Below are 17073 nucleotides of genomic sequence, written 5' to 3'. Positions count from 1 at the left end.
TGGGTCCCGAGTTCCCGGCACCAACATCTCTGGCACCAACAGCCCCAGCCGGGGTCCTGGGGACCCAGCACCAACCGCCCCGTCACAAGTCCCAAGGCCCCGGCACTAACAGCCCTGACCTGAGTCCCAGGTTCTTGGCTCGAACAGGCCTGGCACCAACGGCATCGGTTCGGGTCCTGCAGTCCCAGCACTGACCGCCCCGGTATGGGTCCCAGGGCACCGGCACCAACGGCCCCGGCATCAACAGCCCCGGCCCGGATTCCGGGGCCCCGGCACCAACATTCCTGGCCCGGGTTTCAGGACCTCAGCACGGACCACCCCAGCACAGGTCCTGGGGCCTCAGAACCGACCGCCCCAACGCGGGTTCCGGGGCCCTACCACAAACAGCCGCAGCACGGGTCCTGGGCTCCGGCACCAACAGGCCAGGCAACAACAGCACCTGCCTGGGTCCTGGGGCATGGGTACTGACCGCCCCGGCATGGGTCCCGGGTCCGCGGCACCAAAAGCCCCGGCACCAACAGTCCTGGCCCGGGTCCTGGGGCCCCAGCACCGACTGCCCCGGCACGGGTCCCGAGGCCCCAGCACCAACAGCCCCGACCCGAGTCTAGGGTTCCTGGCTTAAACAGGCCCGGCACCAACAGCCCCAGCCCGAATCCCGTGGCCCTGGCACCAACAGTCCCGGCCCGGGTTTGAGGGCCCCAGCACGGACCACCCCAGCACGGGTCCTTGGGCCCCAGAACCGACCACCCCGGCCTGGGTTCCGGGGCCCCGGCACCAACAGCCCTGGCACCAACAGTACCGGCCTGGGTCCCGGGTACCCGGCATCAACAGCCCCGGCACCACCAGCCCCGACCCGGGTCCTCAGCCCCAGCACCGACCACCCCGGTATGGGTCCCGGGGCCCCGGCACCAACAGCCCCGGCACCAACAGCCCCGACCCCGGTCCTGGAGCCCCAGCACCAACAGCCCCGGCACCAATAGCCCGGGCCCGGGTCCAGGGGCGCGAGCACCGACCGCCCCGGCACGGGTCCCGAGGCCCCGGCACCAACAGCCCCGGCCCGAGTCCCGGGTTCCAAGATCTAACAGGCCCGGCACCAACAGCACCAGCTTGGGTCCTGGAGCCCCAGCACCAACAGCCCTGGCACGGGTCCCGGGTCCCCTGCACTAACAGCCCCAACACCAACAGCCCCGACCTGGGTCCTGGGGCCCCAGCACTGACCGCCCCGGCCTGGGTTCCGGGGCCCCGGCACCAACAGCCCTGGCACCAACAGTACCAGCCTGGGTCCCGGGTCCCCGGCATCAACAGCCCCGGCACCACCAGCCCCGACCCGGGTCCTCAGCCCCAGCACCGACCACGCCGGTATGGGTCCCGGGGCCCCGGCACCAACAGCCCCGGCACCAACAGCCCCGACCCGGGTCCTGGAGCCCCAGCACCAACAGCCCCGGCACCAACAGCCCTGGCCCGGGTCCAGGGGCGCGAGCACCGACCGCCCCGGCACGGGTCCCGAGGCCCCGGCACCAACAGCCCCGGCCCGAGTCCCGGGTTCCAAGATCTAACAGGCCCGGCACCAACAGCACCAGCTTGGGTCCTGGAGCCCCAGCACCAACAGCCCTGGCACGGGTCCCGGGTCCCCTGCACTAACAGCCCCAACACCAACAGCCCCGACCTGGGTCCTGGGGCCCCACCACTGACCGCCCCGGCATGGGTCCCGGGTCCCCGGCACCAACAGCCCCGGCACCAATAGCCCCGGCCTGGGTTTCAGGAACCCCAGCACCGACCGCCCCGTCACAGGTCCCAAGGCCCCGGCACCAACAGCCCCGGCCCGAGTCCCGGGTTCCTGGCTCGAACAGGCCTGGCACCACCAGCCCCGACCCGGGTCCTAGAGCCCCAGCACCGACTGCCCCGGTACAGGTCCCGGACCACCGGCACCAACGGCCCCAGCACCAACAGCCCCGGCCCGGATCCCGGGGCCCCGGCACCAACAGTCCAGGCCCGGGTTTCAGTGCCCCAGCACAGACCAGCCCAGCACGGGTCCTGGGGCCCCAGAACCGACCACCCCGGCCTGGGTCTCGGCTCCCCGGCACCAACAGCTGCGGCGGTAACAACTCTGGCCCGCGTCCTGGGGCCCCAGCACCGACTGCCGCGGCACGGGTCCCGAGGCCCCGGCACCAACAGCCCCAGCACCGACCGCCCCGGCCCGGGTCCCGGGTCGCCGGCACTAACAGCCCCGGCACCACCAGCCCCGACCCGGGTCCTGGAGCCCCAGCACCTACCGCCCCGGCACGGGTCCCGAGGCCCCAGCACCAACAGCCCCGACCCGAGTCCCGAGTTCCTGGCTCGAACAGGCCCAGCACCAACAGCACCTGCTTGGGTCCTGAAGCCCCAGCACCAACAGCCCCGGTACGGGTCCCGGGTCGCTGGCACTAACAGCCCCGGCACCACCAGCCCCGACCCGGGTCCTGGAGCCCCATCACCGACCGCCCCGGTATGGGTCCCAGGCCACCGGCACCAACGGCCCAAGCACCAAGAACCACGTCCCGGATCCCGGGGCCCCGACACCAACAGTCCCGGCCCGGGTTTCAGGACCTCAGCACGGACCACCCCAGCACAGGTCCTGGGGCCTCAGAACCGACCGCCCCGGCCCGGGTTCCGGGACCCTGGCACCAACAACCCTGACACCAACAGTACCGGCCTGGGTCCAGGGTCCCGGGCACCAACAGCCCCGGCAGCAACAGCGCTGGCCCGGGTCCTGGGTCCCCGGCACCGACCGCCCCATCACAGGTCCCAAGGCCCCAGCACCAACAGCCCTGGCAACAACAGTACCAGCCTGGGTCTCAGGGCCCCGGCAGCAACAGCCCATTCCCGGGTCCTGCGGCCCCAGCACCGACCGCCCCGGCACGGGTCCCGGGTCCCCTGCAACAACATTCCTGGCACCAACAGCCCTATATATGTATATAAAATATAGTCGTGATTAATTGAAATTTATTGAAAAATGTGAGGCCTAAGCATAACGTAAATGGTATGGAATAAGGGGTGGATACTGTCCTGGTTTCGGCTGGGATAGGGTTAAATTTCTTCCTAGTGCTGTGTTTTGGATTTAGTACGAGGAGAATGTTGATAACATACTGATGTTTTCAGTTGTTGCTAAGTACCCTCCTAGTCCCAGGACAGCTCCCATGCCTACTGACTGAGCTAGGTACACGAGATGGGAGGGAACATAATCAGGACAGCCAGCCCAGATGGCTAATGGGGTATTCCATACCATGTGACGTCGTGCTCAGTATATGAACGGTAGGCGTGATCCAGGAAGTAACGATCGCTACTTGGTTATCGGTCAGCGTGGGTGGTGAGCAATTGCATTGTGTATCACTCATTTTGTATATTCTATCATTATTATTATTATTATTTTCCCTCTTCTGTTCTATTAAACTGTCTTTATCTCAACCCATGAGTTTTTCTCACTCCTACCCTTCCGATTCTCTCCCTGTGCGACTGGGGGGGGCGGGGGGAGTGAGCGAGCGGCTGCGTGGTATTTGGCTGCCTGCCAGATTAAACCACGACACCCAGGAACAAAACCAGAGCGTGGGGAAAAAAGCCACAGCCACAGAAACAAAACCAGGGCACGTGGAAAAAAACCAAATCCTGCGGGAGAAAACCACAGCCCGGGGAACAAAACCAGGGCCCGGGGAACAAAACCAGGGCCTGTGGCATATAACCAGAGCCCGCGGGAGAAAGGCAAAGGCCCAGGAACAAAACCAGAACCCCAGGAAAGAAAACAGAACCCCAGGAAAGAAAACAGAACCCCAGGAAAAAAAACAGATGCCTAGGGAGAAAGTCAGAGCCCCAGGGACAAAGCCAGAGCCCCAAGAAAAAAACCAGAGCCCCAGGGACAAAGCCAGGGTCCGGGGAACAAAGCCAGAGCCCGGGGAACAAAGCCAGAGCCCGGGGAACAAAGCCAGACCCCGCGGGGAAATAAGTGAGCCCGCGGGAAAAAAACAGAGCCCCAGGAAAAGAACCAGAGGCCCAGGAAAAGAACCAAAGGCCCAGGAAAAGAACCAGAGGCTGCGGGATAAAACCAGAGCCCCAGGGACAAAGCCAGAGCTCCAGGGACAAAGCCAGAGCCCCAGGGACAAAGCCAGAGCCCCAGGGACAAAGCCAGGGTCCGCGGCACAAAACTAGAGCCCCAGGAACAAAACCAGAGCCTACAGGAGAAAAGCAGAGCTCCAGGAACAAAACCAGGGCCCCAGGGAGAAAACCAGAGCCCCAGGGAGAAAAGCAGAAACCCAGGGACAAAACCAGGGCATGGGGAAAAAAAACAGGGCCCCGGGCAAAAAACCAGTGCCCCTGGCAAAAAAACAGGGCCCCGGAAGAAAAAACAGGGCCCCGGAAGAAAAAACAGGGCCCCGGGCACAAAACCAGGGCCCCGGGGCACAAAACCAGGGCCCCGGGGCACAAAACCAGGGCCCCGGGCACAAAACCAGGGCCCCGGGCAAAAAAACAGGTCCCGGGGAAAAAAAAAACAGGGCCCCGGGGAAAAAAAACAGGGCCCGGGGGAAAAAACCATAGGTCGGGGAAGAAAACCAGAGCCCGGGGAACAAAACCAGGGCCCGGGGAACAAAACCAGACACCTAGGGAGAAATCCAGAGCCCCAGGGACAAAGCCAGAGCCCCAGGGACAAAGCCAGGGTGCGGGGAACAAAACAGAGACCGAGGAAAAAAAACAGAGCCCACGGGATAAAACCAGAGCCTGGGGAAAATAGCCAGACCGCGCGGGAAAAAAACCAAGCCCACGGCAGAAAACCAGAGCCCAAGGAAGAGAACCAGAGCCCCAGGAAGAGAACCAGTGCCCCAGGAAGAAAACCAGAACCCGCGGGATAAAACCAGAGCCCGCGGGAAAAAAGCAGAACCCCAGGGACAAAGCAGAGCCCGGGGAACTAAACCAGATTCCAGGGAAGAAAACCAGAGCCCCAGGGACAAAGCCAGAGCTCCAGAGACAAAGCCAGAGCCCCAGGGACAAAGCCAGAGCCCCAGGGACAAAGCCAGAGCCCCAGGGACAAAGCCAGGGTCTGAGGAAAAAAAAAAGAGCCCCGGGAACAAAACAAGAGCCCCGGGAACAAAACAAGAGCCCATAGGAGAAAACCAGAGCCCGCGGGAGAAAACCAGAGCCCCAGGAACAAAATCAGAGCTCGCGTGAGAATACCAGGGCTCCAGGAAAAAAAACAGAGTCCCAGGGACAAATCCAGAGCACCAAGGACAAAACCAGAGGCCCATGGAGAAAACCAGAGACCCTAGAACAAAACCAAACTCCATGGAACTAAAACAGAGACCCAGGAACAAAACCAGAGGCCGCGGGAGAAAGCCAGAGCCCAGGGAGCAAAACCAGAGCCTGGGGAACAAAACCAGGGCCGGGGAACAAAACCTGTGGCCCCGGGAGAAAAACAGAGCCACAGGAAAAAAAACAGAGCCTCAAGGACAAAGCCAGAGCTCGACGGACAAAGCCAGAGCTCCACGGACAAAGCGAGAGCTCCACGGACAAAGCGAGAGGCCCAGGGAGAAAACCAGAGGCCCAGGGAGAAAACCAGAGGCCCAGGGACAAAGCCAGAGGCCCAGGGACAAAGCCAGAGGCCCAGGGACAAAGCCAGAGCCTGGGGAACAAAACGAGAGCCCGGGGAACACAACCAGAGCCCGGGGAACACAACCAGAGCCTGCTGGAGAAAACCAGAGCCGCGGGAGAAAACCAGAGCCCAGGGAACAAAAGCAGAGCCCGCAGGAAAAAACTAGCGGTCCAGGAAGAAATCCAGATACCCAGGAAAATAATCTGATCCCCAGGAAAAAAAAACAGAGCCCCAGGGACAAAGCCAGAGCCCCAGCCAAAAAAACAGAGCCCCAGTAAAAAAAAACAGAGCCCGTGGGAGAAAACCAGAGCCCGGGGAAAAAAACAGAGCCCGGTAAACAAAACCAGAGCCTGGGGAACAAAACCAGGGTCCGGGGAACAAAAGCAGAGGGCGCAGGAGGAAACTAGAGCCAGGGGAACAAAACCAGACCCCGAAGAAGAAAGCCACAGACACAGGAACAAAACTGTGGCCCGTGAAGAAATACAAATCCTGCGGGAGTAAACCAGGGCACGGGAAACAAAACCAGGGCCCGGGGAACAAAACCAGGGCCCGCAGGAGATAACCAGAGCTCACGGGAGAAAACCAGAGCCCCCGGAATAAAACCAGAGCCCCAGGAAAAAAAAACACAGTCTCAGGAAAAAAAAACAGAGACCTAGGGACAAAGCCAGAGCCCCAGGGAAAAAACCAGAGCCCCAGGGAAAAAACCAGAGTCTGGAGAACAAAACCAGGGGCCCGGAAAAAAACAAGAGCCCCAGGAACAAAACAAGAGCCCACGGGAGAAAACCAGAGCCCTCAGGAGAAAACCAGAGCCCGCGGGAGAAAACCAGAGCCCGCGGGAGAAAACCAGAGCCCGCGGGAGAAAACCAGAGCCCGCGGGAGAAAACCAGAGCCCGCGGGAGAAAACCAGAGCCCGCGGGAGAAAACCAGAGCCCGCGGGAGAAAACCAGAGCCCGCGGGAGAAAACCATAGGTCGGGGAAGAAAACCAGGGCCCAGGGAAGAAAACCAGGGCCTGGGTGAACAAAACCAGGGCCCGGGTGAACAAAACCAGGGCCCGGGTGAACAAAACCAGGGCCCGGGTGAACAAAACCAGGGCCCGGGGAAGAAAACCAGGGCCCGGGGAAGAAAACCAGGGCCCGGGGAAGAAAACCAGGGCCCCATGGACAAAGCCAGACACCCAGGAAAAAGCCAGAGCCCCTCAGAAATAGCCGGAGCCCCAGGGAGAAAGCCAGAGCCCGGGGAACAAAACCAGAGCACGGGGAACAAAAGCAGAGACCGGGGAAGTATACCAGAGCCCCAGGGAAAAAAACAGAGCCCCAGGAACAAAGCCAGAGCCCGCGGGAGAAAGCCAGAGCCCCAGCCACAAAGCCAGAGCCCCAGCCACAAAGCCAGAGCCCCAGTAAAAAAAAACAGAGCCTGTGGGAGAAAACCAGAGCTTGGGGAAAAAACCACAGCCCGGGAAATAAAACCAGAGCCTGGGGAACAAAACCAGGGTCTGGGGAACAAAACCAGAGCCCGGGGAACAAAACCAGGGTCCGTGGAACAAAACCAGGGCACCAGGAAAAAAACCAGGTTGCCAGGAAAAAAACAGGGCACCAGGAACAAAATCAGAGCCTGCGAGAGAAAACCAGAGCCCATAGAAGAAAGCCACAGCCACAGGAACAAAACCAGGGCCCGCGGAAGAAAACCAAATCCTGCCGGAGAAAACACGGCCCGGGGAAGAAAACCAGGACCCGGAGAACAAAACCAGGGCCCGCAGGAGAAAACCAGTGCCCCAGGAACAAAACCAGAGCCCGAGGAAAAAAACAGGGACCCAGGAACAAAACCAGAGCCCGAGGAAAAAAAGAAGAGATCTATGGACAAAGCCAGAGCCCCAGGGACAAACCCAGAGCCCCAGGGACAAAGCCAGAGCCCCAGGGAACAAAACTACAGATCCAGGAACAAAATCAGAGCCCGCGGGAGAAAACCAGGGCTCCAGGAAAAAAAACAGAGCACCAAGGACAAAGCCAGAGGCCCAGGGAGAAAGCCAGATAGCCTAGAACAAAGTCAAACTCCATGGAACTAAACCAGAGACCCAGGAACAAAACCAGAGCCCGCGGGAGAAAGCCAGAGCCCGGGGAACAAAACCAGAGCCTGGGGAACAAAACCAGGGCCGGGGAACAAAACCTGTAGCCCCGGGAGAAAAACAGAGCCACAGGAACAAAAACAGAGCCCCAAGGACAAAGCCAGAGCTCCACGGACAAAGCCAGAGCTCCACGGACAAAGCCAGAGGCCCAGGGAGAAAACCAGAGACCCGAGGACAAAACCAAACTCCGTGAAATTAAAAAAGAGTCCCAGGAACAAAACCAGAGCCTGCGGGAGAAAACCAGAGCCCAGGAAGAAAACCAGAGGCCCAGGGACAAAGCCAGACCCCAGGGACAAAGCCAGGGGCCCGGGGACAAAGCCACAGTGTCAGGGATAAATCCAGAGGCCCAGGGACAAAGCCAGAGCCCCAGGGACAAAGCCAGAGCCTGGGGAACAAAACGAGAGCCCGGGGAACAAAACCAGAGCCCCGGGAACAAATCCAGAGCTTGCCGGAGAAAACCAGAGCCGCGGGAGAAAACCAGAGCCCAGGGAAAAAAAGAAGAGCCCGCGGAAAAAACTAGTGGTCCAGGAACAAATCCAGATACCCAGGAAGATAATCTGATCCCCAGGAAAAAAAAACAGAGCCCCAGGGACAAAGACAAAGCCCCAGCCACAAAACCAGAGCCCCAGTAAAAGAAAACAGAGCCCGCGGGAGAAAACCAGAGCCCGGGGAAAAAAACAGAGCCCGGGGAACAAAACCAGGGTCCGGGGAACAAAACCAGGGTCCGGGGAACAAAAGCAGAGGCCGCAGGAGGAAACTAGGGCCCGGGGAACAAAACCAGACCCCGAAGAAGAAAGCCATAGCCACAGGAACAAAACTGTGGCCCGTGAAGAAAAACAAATCCTGCGGGAGTAAACCAGGGCACGGGAAACAAAACCAGGGCCCGGGGAACAAAACCAGGGCCCGCAGGAGATAACCAGAGCTCACGGGAGAAAACCAGAGCCCCAGACATAAAACCAGAGCCCCAGGAAAAAAAAACAGAGACCTAGGGACAAAGCCAGAGCCCCAGGGAAAAAACCAGAGCCCCAGGGAAAAAACCAGAGCCCCAGGGAAAAAACCAGAGCCCCAGGGAAAAAAACAGAGTCTGGAGAACAAAACCAGGGGCCCGGAAAAAAACAAGAGCCCCAGGAACAAAACAAGAGCCCACGGGAGAAAACCAGAGCCCTCAGGAGAAAACCAGAGCCCGGGGAACAAAATCAGAGCCCGCGGGAGAAAACCAGAGCTCCAGGAACAAAACCAGAGCCCGGGGAACAAAACCATAGGTCGGGGAAGAAAACCAGGGCCCGGGGAAGAAAACCAGGGCCCGGGTGAACAAAACCAGGGCCCGGGTGAACAAAACCAGGGCCCGGGTGAACAAAACCAGGGCCCGGGGAAGAAAACCAGGGCCCCATGGACAAAGCCAGACACCCGGGAAAAAGCCAGAGCCCCTCAGAAATAGCCGGAGCCCGAGGGAGAAAGCCAGAGCCCGGGGAACAAAACCAGAGCACGGGGAACAAAAGCAGAGACCGGGGAAGTATACCAGAGCCCCAGGGAAAAAAACAGAGCCCCAGGAACAAAGCCAGAGCCCGCGGGAGAAAGCCAGAGCCCCAGCCACAAAGCCAGAGCCCCAGCCACAAAGCCAGAGCCCCAGTAAAAAAAAACAGAGCCTGCGGGAGAAAACCAGAGCTTGGGGAAAAAACCACAGCCCGGGAAATAAAACCAGAGCCTGGGGAACAAAACCAGGGTCTGGGGAACAAAACCAGAGCCCGGGGAACAAAACCAGGGTCCGTGGAACAAAACCAGGGCACCAGGAAAAAAAACAGGTTGCCAGGAAAAAAACAGGGCACCACGAACAAAATCAGAGCCCGCGAGAGAAAACCAGAGCCCATAGAAGAAAGCCACAGCCACAGGAACAAAACCAGGGCCCGCGGAAGAAAACCAAATCCTGCCGGAGAAAACACGGCCCGGGGAAGAAAACCAGGACCCGGAGAACAAAACCAGGGCCCGCAGGAGAAAACCAGTGCCCCAGGAACAAAACCAGAGCCCGAGGAAAAAAACAGGGACCCAGGAACAAAACCAGAGCCCGAGGAAAAAAAGAAGAGACCTATGGACAAAGCCAGAGCCCCAGGGACAAACCCAGAGCCCCAGGGACAAAGCCAGAGCCCCAGGGAACAAAACTACAGATCCAGGAACAAAATCAGAGCCCGCGGGAGAAAACCAGGGCTCCAGGAAAAAAAACAGAGCACCAAGGACAAAGCCAGAGGCCCAGGGAGAAAGCCAGATAGCCTAGAACAAAGTCAAACTCCATGGAACTAAACCAGAGACCCAGGAACAAAACCAGAGCCCGCGGGAGAAAGCCAGAGCCCGGGGAACAAAACCAGAGCCTGGGGAACAAAACCAGGGCCGGGGAACAAAACCTGTAGCCCCGGGAGAAAAACAGAGCCACAGGAACAAAAACAGAGCCCCAAGGACAAAGCCAGAGCTCCACGGACAAAGCCAGAGCTCCACGGACAAAGCCAGAGGCCCAGGGAGAAAACCAGAGACCCGAGGACAAAACCAAACTCCGTGAAATTAAAAAAGAGTCCCAGGAACAAAACCAGAGCCTGCGGGAGAAAACCAGAGCCCAGGAAGAAAACCAGAGGCCCAGGGACAAAGCCAGACCCCAGGGACAAAGCCAGGGGCCCGGGGACAAAGCCACAGTGTCAGGGATAAATCCAGAGGCCCAGGGACAAAGCCAGAGCCCCAGGGACAAAGCCAGAGCCTGGGGAACAAAACGAGAGCCCGGGGAACAAAACCAGAGCCCCGGGAACAAATCCAGAGCTTGCCGGAGAAAACCAGAGCCGCGGGAGAAAACCAGAGCCCAGGGAAAAAAAGAAGAGCCCGCGGAAAAAACTAGCGGTCCAGGAACAAATCCAGATACCCAGGAAGATAATCTGATCCCCAGGAAAAAAAAACAGAGCCCCAGGGACAAAGCCAGAGCCCCAGCCACAAAACCAGAGCCCCAGTAAAAGAAAACAGAGCCCGCGGGAGAAAACCAGAGCCCGGGGAAAAAAACAGAGCCCGGGGAAAAAAACCAGGGTCCGGGGAACAAAACCAGGGTCCGGGGAACAAAACCAGGGTCCGGGGAACAAAACCAGGGTCCGGGGAACAAAACCAGGGTCCGGGGAACAAAACCAGGGTCCAGGGAACAAAAGCAGAGGCCGCAGGAGGAAACTAGGGCCCGGGGAACAAAACCAGACCCCGAAGAAGAAAGCCACAGCCACAGGAACAAAACTGTGGCCCGTGAAGAAAAACAAATCCTGCGGGAGTAAACCAGGGCACGGGAAACAAAACCAGGGCCCGGGGAACAAAACCAGGGCCCGCAGGAGATAACCAGAGCTCACGGGAGAAAACCAGAGCCCCAGGAATAAAACCAGAGCCCCAGGAAAAAAAAAAACAGATATCTAGGGACAAAGCCAGAGCCCCAGGGAAAAAACCAGAGCCCCAGGAACAAAACCAGAGTCTGGAGAACAAAACCAGGGGCCAGGAACAAAACAAGAGCCCCAGGAACAAAACCAGAGCCCGCGGGATAAAACCAGAGCCCGCGGGAGAAAACCAGAGCCCGCGGGAGAAAACCAGAGCCCGCGGGAGAAAACCATAGGTCAGGGAAGAAAACCAGGGCCCGGGGAAGAAAACCAGGGCCCCATGGACAAAGCCAGACACCCGGGAAAAAGCCAGAGCCCCTCAGAAATAGCCGGAGACCCAGGGATAAAGCCGAAGCTCGGGGAACAAAACCAGAGCACGGGGAACAAAAGCAGAGACCGGGGAAGTATACCAGAGCCCCAGGAAAAAAAACAGAGCCCCAGGAACAACGCCAGAGCCCCCGGGAGAAAGCCAGAGCCCCAGCCACAAAGCCAGAGCCCCAGCCACAAAACCAGAGCCCCAGCCACAACGCCAGAGCCCCAGTAAAAAAAAAACAGAGCCTGTGGGAGAAAACCAGAGCTTGGGGAAAAAACCACAGCCCGGGAAATAAAACCAGAGCCTGGGGAACAAAACCAGTCTCCAGGGAACAAAACCAGGCTCCAGGGAACAAAACCAGAGCCCGGGGAACAAAACCAGAGCCCGGGGAACAAAACCAGGGCACCAGGAAAAAAACCAGGTTGCCAGGAAAATAAACAGGGCACCAGGAACAAAATCAGAGCCTGCGAGAGAAAACCAGAGCCCATAGAAGAAAGCCACAGCCACAGGAACAAAACCAGGGCCCGCGGAAGAAAATCAAATCCTGCCGGAGAAAGCACGGCCCGGGGAAGAAAACCAGGATCCGGAGAACAAAACCAGGGCCCGCAGGAGAAAACCAGTGCCCCAGGAACAAAACCAGAGCCCAAGGAATAAAACAGGGACCCAGGAACAAAACCAGAGCCCCAGGAAAAAATGAAGAGACCTATGGACAAAGCCAGAGCCCCAGGAACAAACCCAGAGCCCCAGGGACAAAGCCAGAGCCCCAGGGAACAAAACTACAGATCCAGGAACAAAATCAGAGCCCGCGGGAGAAAACCAGGGCTCCAGGAAAAAAACCAGAGCTCCAGGGACAAAGCCAGAGCACCAAGGACAAAACCAGAGGCCCAGGGACAAAGCCAGATACCCTAGAACAAAGTCAAACTCCGTGGAACTAAACCAGAGCCCGGGAACAAAACCAGAGGCCCAGGGACAAACCAGAGCCCCAGGAACAAAATGAAAGCCCCAGGAAGAAAACCAAGGCCCGCGGGAGAAAACCAGAGCCCGGGGAACAAAACCAGAGCCCCAAAGAGAAAGCCACAGCCCCAGGGACAAAGCTAAGGCTCCAGGGACAAATCCAGAGCCCCAGGGACAAAGCCAGAGGCCCAGGGTCAAAACCAGGGCCCGGGGTACAAAACCAGGGCCCGGGGTACAAAACCAGGGCCCGGGGTACAAAACCAGGGCCCGGGGTACAAAACCGGGACCCTCGGGAGAAAACCAGGGCCCGCGAACCAAAACCAGAGCCCGCAGAAGAAAGCCAGAGTCCCAGGAAGAAAACCAAGGCCCGCAGGAGAAAAGTAGAGCTCGGGGAACAGAACAGAGCCTGGGGAACAAAACCAGAGCCCTCGGGAGAAAGCCAGACACCAGGAAACAAAACCAGAGTCCGAAGAAGAAAGTCAGAGCCCCAGGAACAAAACCCGGGCCGGCGGAAGAAAAACACATCCTGCATGAGAAAACCAGGGCCCGGGGAAAAAAACCAGGGCCCCAGGGACAAATCCCGAGCCCCAGGGAACAAAGCCCGAGCCCCAGGGAACAAAGCCCGAGCCCCAGGGAACAAACCAGGGGCCAATGAACAAAACCAGGGACCAATGAACAAAACCAGGGCTCCGGGAAAAAAACAAAAGTTCCAGGAAAAAAAACAGAGCCCCAGGAAGAAAACCAGAGCCCCAGGGACAGAGCCAGAGCCGCAGGGACAAAGCCAGAGCCCCAGGAATAAAACCAAGTCCCGCGGGAGAAAACCAGAGACTGGGGAACAAAACCAGAGCCCGGGTAACAAAACCAGGGCCCCAGGGACAAAGCCAGAGCCCCAGGGACAAAGCCAGAGCCCGCGGGAGAAAACCAGGGCCCGGGGAACAAAACCAGCACCCCGGGAACAAAACCAGTGCCCAGGGAACAGAACTAGGGCCCCAGGAATAAAGCCAGAGCCTGCGCGAGAAAATCAGAGCCCGGAGAACACAACCAGAGCGCCAGGAACAAAACCAGAGCCCCAGGAACAAAACCTGTGATAGAGGGAACTAACACTTTAGGGTTAACAGCAGAGCCATTGTCTGACTTACTAGTGTAATCTTTTGTAGCTAGCAACCGGATAGACAAGATGCTGTTATAAGCATAGGAAATATTGTAAGCAGAATTTACAAAGGCTGTGTAGATAACAGGATCCTCGAATTCCTAAACTAACTAACAATTCCTGACTGAGACCTTACTGTAGTGCATCCTCCCACTTGATAAGAGAGGATAGACCTTGAGCTGGCTCCTTAGGCCTCCTGTATAACACCTGTGATGAGATAAGTGTCCTATATAAATCACTAACAACGAACAACTGTGAAGGGATAAGTATTAAAGGACAAGATAACCTGATGCCTCGCTACATTCCAAGAGTGGAGGAACTGATGAGTTAATTAAGTGACCATATATAGACAAAGGAAGCCCAGAGTCCAACTAACAGACACAGTGAAGAAGACTATGGACGACCACTGGAGAAGGAAAGGACCCTAACCCTAATTTTACTGCGCATGCTTGGACTTTATAAATGACTTCCAGGAACTCATTACCATAAGACCACCTTTTCTAAGGAATGTAATGAATATGTATATATTGATTGCATATAACCCCTGTAAGTTAAGTACCCTGGCGCGCACGACTTTGGTGGGACTACCCCCCGTGCTGCCCAGCGCTGAACAAACATACTTACTTTATAAACTTTTAGTTTGTGGAGTCTGATTTCCGCACGTCACCAGAGCCCGCGGGACAGAGCCAGAGCCCCAGGGACAAAGCCAGAGCCCCAGGGACAAAGCCAGAGCCCCAGGAAAAAAACCCCGGCCCGGGTCACTAGGCCCAGGCACCTACAGCCCCGGCCCGGGTCCCAAGTCCCAGGCACCAACAGCCCCGGCCTGGGTCCCAGGGCCCTGACATGAAAAGCCCCGGCTGGGGTCCGGGGGCCCCGGCACCGACTGCCCCGGCCCGGGTACTGAGGAACGGGCACCAACAGCCCCGGCACCAACAGCCCCGGCCCGGGTTCCAGGGCCCTGGACTGAGAGGCCCGGCCCAGGTCCCGGGGTGTGGCACGATTTTTATTAAATAACGGACATCCTATGAACACTCCAAGCACTGAGGATTTGTTAACAACAGTATAAGGTAAAGGGTTGCTAAAGAGCAATTGTGGTTTTAGAGTCTCTGAAATGATAGCAGAATAGGGAAGCAGGCTGAGGAATGTAACTATCAGCAGATTAGGTAACGGAATGCAGGTGGGGAAGCGTTCGCGTGGACACCTGCTTTTGACCAATCTGTGTATGTTAAGATTCGTGTGCTTGCTGACTGTAGACCAACAGGGGGACTAGATGTGTGTGTATCTGGGTAGAAGAATGTATATAAACCGAGCTATTTGGGCAATAAAGTGGCATTAACTTGACCACGTTGGTCGCTGTGTTGTGTCCAAGACTTCCGCGTCTGCACCGGGGCCCAAGCACCAACAGCCCCGGACCCCGTTCCCGGGGCCCCAGCACTAACAGCCCTGGCCCGGGTTCCGGAGTTCCGGCACCAACAGCCCTGGCCCGGGCTTTAGGGCCCCGGCAACAACAGCCCCGGTCCGGGTTTTAGGGCCCCGGCACCAACAGCCCCGGTCCAGGTCCTGCGTCCCCGGCAACGACAGCCCTGGCCCGGGTCCCCGGGCCCCGGCACCAACAGCCCCGGCACCAACAGCACCAGCCAGGGTCCCGGGGCCACGGAACCAACAACTGGGGCCCGGGTTTCGTGGCCCCGGCAGCAACAGCCCCAGCCAGGGACCCGGGGCACCGGCCCCAACAGCCCCGGCCCATGTCCCGGGACCCCAGTACCGACGGCCCGGCACAGGTACCGAGACCCGGGCACCTAAAGCCCAGCCCCGGTTCCGGGGGCCCTGGCACCGACCACCCCGGCACAGGTCCTGAGGCCCGGGAACCAACAGCTCCGGCCCGGGTCCCTGAGCCCCGGCACCAAAAGCCCCGGCTGGGGTCCCGGGGCCCCGGCACTGACTGCCCCGTCCTGGGTACTGAGGCACGGGCACCAACAGCCCTGGCCCCCGGTCCCGGGGCCCCGGCACCAACAGCCCCGGCACCAACAGCCTCGGCCTGGGTTCTGGGGCCCAGGCATCAACAGCCCTTCCCGGTTTTCAGGGCCCCGGCACAAACATCTGCGGCCCAGGGCCTGAGGCCCCGGAACCGACCGCCCCGGCCCGGGTACCGGGGCCCCGGCACCAACAGCCCGGGCACCAACCGCCCCGGACCGGATTCCGGGGCCCCGGCCCCGAGAGCCCTGGCCCTGGTCCCGGGGCCACGGCACCAACAGCCCCGGCACCGATCACCCCAGCCCGGTTCCCAAGGCCCGGACACCAACAACCCCGGCCCGGGTTTCCGGTCCCTGGCCCCGACAGCCCCGGCCCAGGTCCCTGAGTCCAGGCACCAAAAGTCCAGGTCCAGATTAGGGCGCCCCTGCACCAACAGCCCCAGTCCGGGTTTCGGTCCCGGCACAAACAACCCCGGTCCGGCTTCCGAACACCGGCACCAACAGCCCTTCCCGGTTTTCAGGGCCCCAGCACAAACAGGCACGGCCAGGGGCCCGAGGCCCCGCACCGACCGCCCCAGCACATGTCCTGGGGCTCCAGCACCGACCGTCCCGGCCCAGGTCCAGGGGCCTCGGCACCAACAGGCCAAGCACCAACAGTACTGGCCCGGGTCCCAGGTCCCCAGTACCAACAGCCCCGGCACCAACAGCTCTGGCCCGGGTCCTGGGGTCCCAGCACTGATTGCCCCGTCCCGGGTCCCGGGTCCCCGGCACCAACAGGCTCGCCACCAACAGTACCGGCCTGGGTACCAGGTCCCCGCAACCAACAGCCCCGGCAGCAACAGCCCTGGCACGGGTCCTGGGACCCAGACACCGACCGCCCTGGCACGGGTCCCGGGTCCCCGGCACCAACAGCCCCGGCATCAAAAGCCCCGGCCCGGCTCCTGGGGCCCCAGCACGGACCGCCCCGGCACGACTCCCGAGGCCCCTGCAGCAACAGGCCCGGCAACAACAGTACCGGCCTGTGTCCCAGGTCCCAGCAACGAACAGCCCCGGCTGCAACAGCTCTGGCCCGGGTCCTGGGGCCCGAGCACCAGCCGCCAAGGCACAGGTCCCGAGACCCGGGCACCAATACCCCGGCCCAGGTGCTGGGGTCCCGGCACCAACAGCGCTGACACGTGTTTCAGGGCCCCGCACCGACCGCCCCAGCACAGGTCCTGGGGCCCCAGCACTGATCGCCCCGGCCCGGGTTCCTGGGCCCCGGCACCAACAGGCCCAGCAACAACAGTACTGGCCTTGGTCCTGGGGTCCCGGCACCAAAAGCCCGGCAGTAACAGCTCTGGCCCGGGTCCTGAGGCCCCGGCACCGACCGCCCCGTCATGGGTCCCGAGGCCCAAGCACCAACAGCCCCGGCACAAACAGTCCTGGCCCAGATTCCGGAGCCCTGGCACCGACTGCCCCGGCACAGGTCCTGGGACACCAGCACCGACCGCAGTGGCATGGGTCCCTGGGCCCCGGCATCAACATGCCCAGCACCAACAGCACTGGCCTGGGTCCCAGGTCCCC

The sequence above is a fragment of the Calonectris borealis genome, unplaced genomic scaffold (assembly GCF_964195595.1).
Source record: "Calonectris borealis unplaced genomic scaffold, bCalBor7.hap1.2 HAP1_SCAFFOLD_43, whole genome shotgun sequence".
NCBI lineage: Eukaryota > Metazoa > Chordata > Aves > Procellariiformes > Procellariidae > Calonectris > Calonectris borealis.
This window is presented reverse-complemented; position numbering follows the sequence as displayed.